The sequence below is a fragment of the Patella vulgata genome, chromosome 4 (genome assembly GCF_932274485.2).
Source record: "Patella vulgata chromosome 4, xgPatVulg1.2, whole genome shotgun sequence".
Classification (NCBI taxonomy): Eukaryota; Metazoa; Mollusca; class Gastropoda; family Patellidae; genus Patella; species Patella vulgata.
The window spans coordinates 80,580,324-80,590,708 of record NC_065882.2 but is presented as its reverse complement, the minus strand read 5'-3'; the positions used below and the strand labels follow the sequence as shown (position 1 = coordinate 80,590,708).

The window sequence follows — 10,385 nt, the reverse complement described above, 5'->3', positions numbered from 1 at the left end:
ATTTAAAAAAAAGGCATAGGAAGTTGGACTATTATTAAAACAATTAAAAAAGTATGATATGACTGAATCTGATAGCCATCCTGTAGATGGAATTGTTTGTAAGTCACAGACTTCTAATGAACCGTATGTTAGCCTGTGAATGTAATTATTTTTGTATTTATATGCCAATATTTTAAAATTTTCTATTTTTGTTTGTGAAATGGTTTCTAGAGTTACTGGCAAATTCATGGTTTTACTGAACCAAGAAAAATGATTTCGATACTTAAGTATAGTTTCCTTTTCTTTCAATTTTGATAATAAATATTTTATGCCAGAAATATCGTAAATTCCAAAATCTAACTGAACAACTTTATTTTTATTATGACTTAATGTTTTTAAAATTTGGTTAATTTGATTGTAGGGCAGCATATATCTGGATTCTTTCGCGCAGTTTGTAGCCACAGAATGGATATCAATGTATTCTATGCTACTGTTTTTTACTTCAGGAATGAATATTTTATCAGACAGCTGTATCTTATCATACTCCCCTACACATATTAAATTCGAAATACAATTCAATTTTATGTCATCAATCACACACACTTCCTTATTTTCATTCAATTTCATATCATCAATCACACACACTTCCTTATTTTCATTCAATTTTATATCATCAATCACACACACTCGATTCACACACTTGCTCATTTCCACATTGCTCTTCACACATGGTTCTTTCACACACCCTTTGCCCTTTACCACATTGCTCTCCTGATTCACACATTGTCCATTCACACACCCTTTGTTCATACATGTACAGTCATTCTTTTCCTTATTCACTATTTCTTTATCGTTTTCTCCCATAATTACCTGTCCTCCTCCAGTAAACCTGACAAAAGAATAAAAAAAAAATTCAATGATTATTTTATTACAGTAATTATAAATAGGTAATGCTGTCTTTGTATTTCTGTGAGAAAATTAATAGTTTTGAAATAAAGCTTTTCTATGAGTAATTAAAAGTTATGTAGACTTAAGGGTCTTTTTATTTTTTATATAGGACATAAACAATTAGTTGGGTAAGAAAATGAATAGTCCACTTATGGTTTTGAAATAATGGTTTTGTGGACCCATTTCTATGGGTACTATGTCGACTATGGGTACTTTTAAAATCTGTATATTGTACATAAACTAAAGAAGTTGAGTTAAAATAAGGCACATCTAATAGTATTTGTTGCACACCTTGCAACATAATGTTAAAAATAAAATAAAGTACATTTAATGTTATTTGTTGCACACCTGGCAACATAATGTTAAAACTAAACTAAAGTATATTCTAATGCTATTTGTTGCACACCTGGCAACAGAGTTTAAATAAAGCATACTACTATAAAACAAAAAATTAATGCGACTTGAAGGAGATGGACATAAATATTTAATGTGACCTGTATTCTAATAAAACAATAAATTACGTATCAGTTAATTACACAGTTAATGCCAGCAACTATGACTTTTACTTTTGATCACTTTGCTGATTCACTGTTTCAACAGCATACTTTATTTTGTTGGATCCCAGAATAGGAATGTGTATTGAGATTAATAGATTGGTGGAAGGTCACATTTTATGCATTAATTTTTGGCTCGCATTAATTTCTTGCTTTACACTAAAATAACTGTGCGCAGTGCTAGAAAAGCCAAAAGTAGGAAGTGTTTGTGGTGTTGATTTAACAAACTTTTTTGCAGTGAAGTTTGTTTGCATTCTCATGCATATGAGTACCATTACCTAATCTTGATCACATTGGTCATGAAAAAGAAAATAATAAACCACAAAGTATCGTGCAATACAGGATATTAGATGTTTCTCACCCAAAAATCATGTGAGATATTAAATTTTTATACTTATTGAAATAAAGTTATACTGTTGAAATAAACACTGGGTAAAACATCTTCTTTTTAATATGCTGTGATTTACATAGCAGTTGTTACTGAAAATTTATATACTTTCAATCATAAATACCGAAAAAAACGATATAAAACATCTGTAAAAGTAATAAGTAACATAAGCGTTCTAACCTAATGGTATCCTCAATTAGTTCACTGGAGAATATAAATTTTCTTCTTGTCTTACGTTGTTTTCTGTCCACAGAATATATAGTTCCTACACTTAAGACAAAAAAAAAAACATGCATAAATCAAGAATCCAGATATACCAATGTTCTCTTGAAAGATTTCTATTCTGAGGTAAAAGATAAAATGACAAAATTTGAATAGTTATACAAATATTTGGCTACCAACCTATTAGATGTATTGTCTGATGTAATTATCACCTCATCATCAGGAATAAATGTACCTTTAAAGGTACCAGATACATTATGCCTGAAAAATTTACAGCCATTTTAAAGTTAAATCATTCAAAATTCTTCATTATTGTCATGACAAATTAAATTTTTATCATTTTGATTTACGTTTTACTATACATTGTACTTATCGTGGGAATCCGATATTCAAATATATTTGTTTTCCTTATAAACTGATATGTATTAAACTTATGTTAAAAGATAACTTACCAATTAAAATCTCCACTTCTCCCACTGGAACTCTGTATGTGGCCTACACCAACATCATTATCTGTTGTGTTATGAAAAAAAGAGCATTATTGTTCTGTAATGTTTTTATCATCTTAAGACTCACATTATTACTGTTTTAGTTTGATTTTGTGGGATTTGAATTGAAATATAACTAAATTCACCCCAAAGTTCATAAGATTAAATAAACTACTCACCACCACGAAACTTTTTCAAATTTCCTTGTAGATGTAGATCTTTTGGAGGACAAGGACTTGCAATGGGTTCAGCTATAAATGAAAAAACAACATATGATCACCTTCCAAGTATTGCTAATCTGTTTCATGACCTTTATTACACATACTGTTATATCAATAAAATACACAGAACATTACAATGACATGATAGTTTTATTATTTATAATTCAATAATTTACCATAATACAAATTATTGAATTATGATATAACTGAACTTACTTTCAAATAGTCCATCCTTGACCGGTTGGTGATTTTTGATAATTCCAGACCTGAAGCATCAATATGTTGCATTATTATATTTTGTTTTTGCTTGTAGAGACTGCATCAAGTTGCAAAAATTGTTTTTATTTTTATTTAGAGATCTGTGTTGTCTTTTTACTTTATCTATTTTTATAACTATACATGTAATACTTTTTGGATGTTTTAGCTTTTAGGATGGATATGCTCATGTGTGGGTTTAATAAATCATAATGTCTTACACAACAGCCACTGGACACTCTCTATGTACAACATTTCTTACAAGTGGATCATCATATTCTGTGTCTGAAATATAATAATTGTAAGTTAAATTTTGTTGTTGGGAATAGTAGAAGGGTTAGGATGCCCTAGTGGTCTAGTCATGCGCTTTATGGCTTTACTCCGGGTACTCCGGTTTGCCCCAACACGAAAGACTCCAGTAAGAAACTCTGATTGTCTCATCCTTTGAAGTCCTGTTTGTTGCGTGGTCTTATGAAATGGTTGAATAGTATACCACTTAGAGAATGAGTGAAGCAGTATCAGGGAGAGCCAGATAATATCTGAAATACACATGTATTAATTTATGAAGAAACTTCTACCACCTTTTTTCTACCTCCCTGATTTGTTATGTATTTACTTCAAGACAATATCACATTAAAATTTGTTATGATTTGTAAAACAATTGATTACCTTCCACAGATTCCAGTATGTTGCTTACTGAAAAAAAACATTGTCAAAAGCTATAAATTAGACATTAAAGCGGGAAGATTATTTAAAGAGCTGACAGTTATCGTTATAATAGTTGAAAAATTGATAATGTAAAGAGAAAATACTGAAAATTTCAGTCAAATTACCATTGTTACCGGGAGTAGGACAATTGCCGGCGAAGACAACTGCCGGTGATATCTTTAATTTTTTTATGAGTATATATTCAATGAATCTCGATCATATAATTTAAAACAGAAACATATAATAATGGTTGGCTAAAAAGATATCTAATATTTTATGAAAGTATATAAAATTATGTTGAACGTTTAATATAAGTTTTACGTACATAGATTTCTGAAAAATACCCTGTAAGTTGCATCTGTGAAGTGTACGTCATCTCTGTATAGGGGTTTGTAAATGAACTCCTCTACAGAGATGAAGTTCACTTCCAGGTCTTCACAATTTTTTTTTATTATTTGACAGTAGGCTTTATATACAGTTGAACTGGTTTTTTTGTCCGGCAAAGGAGCACATATAAACTGAAATAAAGACACTTGACAGTTATGTTAAAGTATCATACAGTAAACAATTGGCATTAGCTTTGAACCTCAAAAAATTTCAATACAAATTAAGGATATTCAATAATAATTTGTTTTTCATCCCAGTGATTAGGCCGACAAAGCCAAGGAACAAGAAACATAGCACTGTATACTTACAATGTATTCAAACCGTTTTTTACACTCTTTTATTAAACGCCTTAACAGGCCTTCTTTAGGAACTGAAAATAATTACATTGCAGTTTTAGAGATAACATTTTCATGCATTGTAAATTTGAAAAATCACATACCCAAAAGGTTACAGCCTATTGCATTGAATATTGTAAATAACCCACCCCAGTCTCCTTCATAACACTCCATCAATTGAAAATAACAATAGTAATATTTAGTGTCATTACTACGGTAATATATTTTTAGAATGTAACTAAAAATTAAAACTTGGATAATCACCTTTATCGCGCCGCATATCGTTCCCTAGGGAAAAAATGATACCAACCTTGGCCTGTAATGATACATTTTTAAATATTATATCTGAACTGTATGTGCATTTCTTTTATTACAGTCTGGAGATTTTGTAAAACATAACTTTAGAGAAGGTTCAAAATAATGGAAATGATTTCAAAAAGGTCTTCAATTACCAGGTTGGTTATTACTGAGTAATAGGAACTCTAATGAATTGTTTTATTTATACATATACAATCCATTTATTCACTCAGTTTAGAGATCTTCGCATTTATTACGATTGACTTGATTTTAACCAAAAGAAGACTTTAAAACTTACCTTTCTCAGTGTTTGGACAGCTTCAATGGCATGTGTTACGTAGCCGCCCGGGACGGAGGTAACACAGCCATTGAGGTTTGCCAAGCTTGAGTTCAAAGAGCGGGTGAGGATTCTCACGTGGGAATTTCCAATAATTGAAAAGTCCTTCGAAGAAAAAATAAATATACATGTATAATGAAAAGCATAGATGTATTATTTGAAATTACTCAGAACATGTACTAATCACATGGTTGTATTTCTTTTCTTTCAGGGATGGACAAAAATATTATCAGTTCATAAATCTGCATATCCGGTCACAGATAGACAAGAATATGTTAACCGGTTGACATAAATAATAAAAGTAACTTGGTACTAGGCACAAAGAATTTCTACCATATTTGGATGGCTTATCATTTGGCCTTGCAAACTGTTTTTTCTTGAAAATGGAATTTACAGTTTCATAAATCTCAATTAAATTTGCCCAGAAAAAATATATCAAAACTGTCATAAAATGTGCAGCATTGTTTTCAGTTTGACTTCGAAATAAAACAAGTCCAGACAAAATTTCTCTCATAGCACACTGCATCTGCATGGTCATGCTGGACCTGACGTTAAACCCCAGTTCTTTTAAAAATTCTCCAAGTATAATATAAATATAATCTGTACAATGCATCATCAACTACTTACATGCACAGCACCAGAATCCACGGTCGTTTGGTAGAAACCGGCCTGAAAGCCCTGTTTAGACTTAAAACCTGTAATTGTCATTATGAACAAATTGAGTACAAGTTACAACATAGATTTACTGAAAGAACCTAATTATAATCAGAAATTAAAACGACTTATTTGCGATCCTATCGAAATAGACCATCTACAGATTTTGATATTACAGATTTTGATAATACAGATTTTGATATAATTGGAAATTGTAAGTTGTGTAATAATTTGAATAAACGTCTGCAAGAATCTATGTTAATATTTATATTTCTGATATTATGTTGATGATGACACCCATATTATACAGTCCCTAAAAAAAGCCGATCGGTATTCAAAAATAGAAACAAGTACGAAGTAGCGGGTGGCCGATAAAGTTCCCAGAGATTTTTTTGGGGCGTTGTCCTTTTTTATTTTTACTTAGAATAGGTTTAGGACTCAGTAGTGTGTAGAAATGGGAATTGGCATACCGGTATGGGATGTTATTAGGCCTAACTCACTCATTAAGGTGCCATATATCTATCGGTATCGTATTCTGACTTGTCACGCCTGATAGTCACAGGGGGTTTGCCAGGATCCTGTTACTTCAATACTTGTACTCAGCGCCGGATTAACCATGGGGGGCCCTGATCACCGACCGCGGAGCTGTAGCCGGCGACACCGAGAGTGTCGAAGGCGCGAAGCCCCGCAAGGGGGTGGGGGGGAATTTTCAGAAATTTGAGGCCGGAAACGTGATTTCCTGGCATTTCAGGCACTTATGTGGAGCCATTTAGAAGTACCTCCCCCAAGAAAAAAATAAAATTCTGCCACGAAATTAGCGCATTCTGGCGTTATTTCCGTGGACCAATCCATGCGAGTGTTATGAAATGATATCATTTTTAGAGGAGGGGGCTGGACGCAACTGAGATTTTTGTGGGGGGTCCTCTAGTGGGGGTGGGGGGGGCTGGGGCATATGCCCCATGGTTAATCCGGCCCTGCTTGTACTTGTAGGATTAATTGTCCCCCGCCTTTCGAAGAAAGCAGGGGACTATTAAAATGGGTTCGTCCGTCTGTCTGTCCGTCCGTCTGTCTGTCCGTCACACTTTTTGGGACACAATAACTCTCTTCCTAATTGAGCTAGAATGTCCAAACTTGGTGTATGTGTTTATTAGGTCAATGCCTTGATGGAGTTCGAAGATGAGCATTTTCCGCTTAGGGTAAGCAGAGATAAGCAATTTGATTGGTTGATGCTTTGGGACACGATAACTCTCTTCCTAATTGGGCTAGAATGTTCAAACTTGGTGTATGTGTTGATTAGGTCAATGCCTTGATGGAGTTCGAAGATGAGCATTTTCCGCTTAGGGTAAGCAGAGATAAGCAATTTGATTGGTTGATGCTTTGGGACACGATAACTTTAGTTCTAATTAAGTGAGATTGATGAAACTTGGTGTATAGTTTCATTACAGTAATACCTTGACTAAGTTTGATAATGAGCATTTTCTGCTCAGGGTAAGCAGAGCGATACGCAATTTGATTTTTATATGTGTCCTCTAATTATTTTCCTATTTCGGCGGGGGACATCAGCCTCACTGTTGGCTTGTTTAAATTAGGCCTAGGCCTAGCCGGCTAACCTTTTGACACGGAAAATAGCTATTTTACTTGTATTGTATGCGCTCTGGGGTTGGGTTCGGGAAAGTGTTTGAGTAAAAGGTCAGAACATTATGGATATAATATATAAATATAAATATATCGCTTGGAGTAGACCAGTTCCACGCTTAGTGATTCAGTGACTGGGGTAGGTAGTGTAGCCGTTGTAGTTGTAACTAGTACTAGGCCTAGTACTTCGGAATTCAAATTTTAGTGTTCGGCAATTCCTATTTCTGAATTCAGGCCTGACGATTAAATCTACACAAGGATTCGGAAAAATACCGAGCAAATTTTATTTGATTGCTTGTTTACAGGATTATTTTCGCCCTTTCGCCTTGAACATCTATCTAAATAGGCCTATTTATTTGTTGTAATGTAGGCCTATGTATGTATGCGCTTTGCTTTGGTGTTGTTAGAACTTAGATTTCTAGAAAGATTCGGGAAAGTTCTCTGGGAAAAAGTAATAAGTATAAATATTAAATATATAATAATTATTATTATATCGCCTTTATTAAACAAATCTAACACAGAGTGAGTGGCCAGTGGGGTAGGTAGGCATAGGCCTGAAGTAGATAAACAAAGGCGACACTAACACTTACACTGTGTGTAGTGTTAGGCCAACGTTTTCTTAAGGACTTTCACTTAAGTCTTAAGCCTTAAGGCCTAGATCCTAATCCTATTCCTAAATAGGCCTTTTAATGGTCAAATTGAATCTAGACAAGGGTGTTAATAAAACAGTTTGTGGTACAATACCTTCACTCCCAGCCTGGTACGAAATAAGCTCACGGAAAACCATTATAATATAATAAATTTAACTTTTCAAGCACTAAGAAATATTTCAAGCATCAGAATTTAAAATTCCCGCTAGAAAGGATCAAACGTGAGTTTCCACCAACGGACATGCGCAAAATGTTTTGTTATACATATAAGGAGACAAGAAACGGTCAAGGTCATATTAATCGCTTCACTGGATGGACATGCGCAGAACATTTTGTTCAGCCGAACAATGGCGAAGTTTGGTGTATTTGCTCGTAGAAGTGTCAACATATCGTATTCATGAACCATGATTATAGTTCATGTGGCTAAGATGCTTATTTAATTAATTGATGTGTTAGGAATAACTTGATAAATCATTGTACATCGTATTTTTCTAATACGTAATTTTATATAACTTGAGATACGGATTGGCCGGATTGGCATAGGGACTATATTGCACCACGTCACTTAGCGATTGTTCCGCATGACGCGTTGTTGTGCATTTTTGTTGATGTTTTTATTTGTTTCATAATTTGTTTAATACTTGTTCGAATTTCATATGCTTGGTCGCAAAATGTACATAATAGTAAATAATGTAAAAGGGCAACAGAAGGGCAAGTTAATAGTGGGGGAATAATGTTTTATGTACAAATTAAAATATTGCTGCGAACAGGCCTTAAAAAGGGCAAGTAATTATTGGTCACGACGTTCACGTGACACTCTGGTAAGGCTTATAAATAGAGCCTCGCAACGGCAGTATGGGGGGAGGAAGTGGACGTAAAACCCCAGAAACGAACGAACGGCAGTATGGCAGATAACGTTTCAGCGTCTTACGCGAAAGACTTGTCTCCGTAAGCAGTCTTAAGAAGTTGAAAGCAATTTTCATAATCTATTCTGTTTAAATAGCGATTTACTCTGAACCTGAAGGTGAGGTAACAGGTTCCTAACAAGTTGATAATAATAATAATATTTATTTTATGATCAGTAGTGGAATACCGCGTTTTATCAGTGAAATAAAAGTGTTATTCCACTGGCTAGCAGTAGTCCATGTTGTTTTTACCTAAAATGATTGTAAAATCATAAAATAAATAGAACATTTGTCTTTTTGTCGTGAATAACATATTTTATTTCATCTCTAAGCAAGAAAACGTTTATATTTTCACTCATGCTACGCATTCGTGAAAATATAAGTTTTCTTGCTTCTCGATGCAATAAAATATGTTATTTACTCTAAAACGACAAATATCCTCTATATATAATTAGTAATTTCATAGATCAGTATGTAGGCTATGACGATCTTGGACTGTCGTATCTTTACTGGGTACCGTTCGTTTGTCGCTGCGCGTTGCGCTAGTATGGAAGACCCTTAGGGACAATGTAAGACGTTATCTCCCACCACGCCGGACGCCATTTCACTATTTTTATAGATTTTCTCTTATTTTCAATTACGTTGTTATATTGATAATGTTTTAATGAATCGAGATTTATTAAAAGTCATTCCGTAATTGGAGCAGAAAACCTACAAACTTGTATTGTTGTAATATGTTCATACGAGGAGGAGCACTAGAGAGTTCGAAGTGTGGCTCCCTGGGGAACACAGAGGTTGAAGCTGAAATGAAATGGGAGGGGGAAACAACGAGATTTGAATGTGTTACGACTTTATTAAATCGGCCTGACAAAATGAGGAATCCCGTAAACCAACCGGCATTGACAGGGTGCTTGGGGTGGCTTACAATATTCCCAACTTAAGCTGCATTTCCTTTAGTACGGATCCGGTCCGGCTCCGGTCCGGGAGTAGACATAGCACACGGCAGGTTGTGTATCCTTATATGCGGTTATTTAAACGGAAGGGCCCTCTTTTCAACATGGCACCGGCATTGGCATGGTTCGTAAAGGAAGAAAAAACATTGTTAATATTGGCTGCAGCATAGAAACTGTGTTTCCTTATGTGCGTTTACGGACACGGTTCCGCATGCGTTTCCGTACCGAACGCTACATGGTCCGTTTCGAAAAACCGTACCGGACGCCGCATACAGAACCGTATCCGCACCCGCACATAAGGAAACACTCCTACTAAAGGAAATGCGGCTTAACTCATGTTGTCGGAGCTCTGGTCTTAACTTGTTACCTGGTCCCAACTTAACTTCTAACTATCTTCCTGATCCCTTCTTTAAACCATTGATTGGCCGAGAAAGTTCATCCAGATTTTCCGGCGTGGTTCTCCCTTGTC

The 10,385-nt window shown here is 34.6% G+C and overlaps 1 long non-coding RNA gene across 1 annotated transcript; it reads left to right on the top strand.

The window, feature by feature from the left end:
- The first annotated feature begins 302 nt into the window (after nucleotides 1-302).
- Nucleotides 303-6,029, top strand: LOC126817126 (uncharacterized). The gene is made up of 3 exons (XR_007678797.2): nucleotides 303-3,356; nucleotides 4,862-4,940; nucleotides 5,331-6,029. It is a non-coding gene; the product is annotated as an uncharacterized LOC126817126 (long non-coding RNA).
- The last annotated feature ends 4,356 nt before the right edge of the window (nucleotides 6,030-10,385 follow it).